Consider the following 2,500-nt stretch of genomic DNA (forward strand, 5'->3'; position numbering starts at 1 on the left):
CGCGTTCGCCGAAGCGTTTGCGAGACCGTTAATGATCCTTCCGCAGGTTCACCTACGGAAACCTTGTTACGACTTTTACTTCCTCTAAATGATCAAGTTAGATCGCCTTCTCGGACGCCGGCTCGACCGTTGCCGGCCGCGCCAGGTCCAATCGGAGGACCTCACTAAACCATTCAATCGGTAGTAGCGACGGGCGGTGTGTACAAAGGGCAGGGACGTAATCAACGCGAGCTAATGACTCGCGCTTACTGGGAATTCCTCGTTCAAGGGAAATAATTGCAATTCCCTATCCCTAGCACGACCGGGGTTCAGCGGGTTACCCAGACCTGTCGGCCAAGGCGAGCACATGCTGATCCGGTCAGTGTAGCGCGCGTGCGGCCCCGAACATCTAAGGGCATCACAGACCTGTTATTGCTCAATCTCGTGTGGCTAAACGCCACTAGTCCCTCTAAGAAGTTAGACGCCGACCGATTGGGTCGCGTAACTAGTTAGCAAGCCAGAGTCTCGTTCGTTATCGGAATTAACCAGACAAATCGCTCCACCAACTAAGAACGGCCATGCACCACCACCCACAGAATCAAGAAAGAGCTCCCAATCTGTCAATCCTCACTGTGTCCGGGCCGGGTGAGATTTCCCGTGTTGAGTCAAATTAAGCCGCAGGCTCCACTCCTGGTGGTGCCCTTCCGTCAATTCCTTTAAGTTTCAGCTTTGCAACCATACTTCCCCCGGAACCCAAAGACTTTGGTTTCCCGCAAGCTGCCGGAGAGGTCGTAAAACTAACGCCCCCCGATCGCTAGTTGGCATCGTTTATAGTCAGAACTAGGACGGTATCTGATCGTCTTCGAACCTCTGACTTTCGCTCTTGATTAAAGAAAACATTCTTGGCAAATGCTTTCGCAGTCGTTCGTCTTGCGCCGATCCAAGAATTTCACCTCTAACGGCACAGTACGAATGCCCCCGTCTGTCCCTCTTAATCATTACCTCGCGCTCCGAAAACCAACAAAATAGAACCGAGGTCCTATTCCATTATTCCATGCACCATTATTCAGGCGAATCGCCTGCTTTGAACACTCTAATTTTTTCAAAGTAAACGTTCCGGCCGCCGCCGACACTCAGTCAAGGGCACCGGCGGAGAACCGGAGGTGAGGCCAGGACGGCCAGTACACGCCTTGCGACGGACCGGCCGCCTGCGCCCAAAATCCAACTACGAGCTTTTTAACCGCAACAACTTAAATATACACTTTTGGAGCTGGAATTACCGCGGCTGCTGGCACCAGACTTGCCCTCCAATGGATACTCGTTAAAGGTTTTAAAGTGTACTCATTCCAATTACAGGGCCTCGTTTAGAGTCCTGTATTGTTATTTTTCGTCACTACCTCCCCGCGTCGGGAATGGGTAATTTGCGCGCCTGCTGCCTTCCTTGGATGTGGTAGCCGTTTCTCAGGCTCCCTCTCCGGAATCGAACCCTGATTCTCCGTTACCCGTAAGAACCTCGGTAGGCCAGTACCGTACCGACGAAAGTTGATAGGGCAGACACTTGAATGATCCGTCGCCGGTGCGAGACCGTGCGATCCGCAAAGTTATCCAGAGTCACCAAAGGTTGCGGGCCGAAGCCCGGTCGGTTTTTGGTCTGATAAAAGCACGCCTCCCGCGAGGTCGGCGCTTCACGCATGTATTAGCTCTAGCATTTCCACAGTTAACCACGTAAAACGTACGATCAAATGAACCATAACTGATTTAATGAGCCATTCGCAGTTTCACTGTACGAGAGCTCGTACTTAGACTTGCATGGCTTAATCTTTGAGACAAGCATATGACTACTGGCAGGATCAACCAGGTAGCTACTTTAGCGTAGCCCCGAAAGGCCGACGAAGGAGGCGCCGCTGATGCGGCGCCGTCGCTCGGTCGATGCGAAACCCGAAGGCTTCTCCGTTAAAATTTCGTTCTTTGCTCGGCTGCCCGAACTCAGAAAACCGTCACCGCCCGTCGCACCCGCCGGAGTAAGACTTCGTCGGCAGGCCTTTCGACCGCCACGTCGCCAACACCGGCGCGAGCGCAACGCACGCCAGACAACTTCGCCGAAGCGACCGCTCAGAACCCGACAAACTGACACTCGGCTCTTCGCGCAGCAGCAACATCTGCCCAGCGAGCCAATCGCCTTTTCACCGATTCTTTACTTGTCGAAGCTTGTCAGCTCCCACAAGTATAGCAAAGATGAGTGTTGTCCCTGGGGTCTTCCGTTTGAAATTCTAACGTAAAAAAAAGGTGCACGATTGCGCCAGGTGTTGAACTATTGCGAGGCATATCACACGCTCGCGCGGCCTATACAGGCGCTTGCTCGCGCGCGCGGCCGAAATATGTTCAATGTTCGCGCGGCCTAAACAGTCTCATGCTCGCGCGGCCGAAATGTACTCAATACTCGCGCGGCCTATACAGGCTCTTGCTCGCGCGGCCGAAATGTACTCAATACTCGCGCGGCCTATACAGGCTCTTGCTCGCG

General features: G+C 53.5%; 1 non-coding gene across 1 annotated transcript; it reads right to left on the minus strand.

Moving 5' to 3' along the window:
* Nucleotides 1-29: 29 nt before the first annotated feature.
* LOC146142495 (small subunit ribosomal RNA) lies at nt 30-1,840 on the minus strand. The gene has a single exon (XR_014500837.1). It is a non-coding gene; the product is annotated as a small subunit ribosomal RNA (ribosomal RNA).
* Nucleotides 1,841-2,500: the final 660 nt, after the last annotated feature.

This window comes from Ascidiella aspersa, chromosome 5 (genome assembly GCF_963924565.1).
Source record: "Ascidiella aspersa chromosome 5, kaAscAspe10.2, whole genome shotgun sequence".
Taxonomy (NCBI): Eukaryota; Metazoa; Chordata; class Ascidiacea; order Phlebobranchia; family Ascidiidae; genus Ascidiella; species Ascidiella aspersa.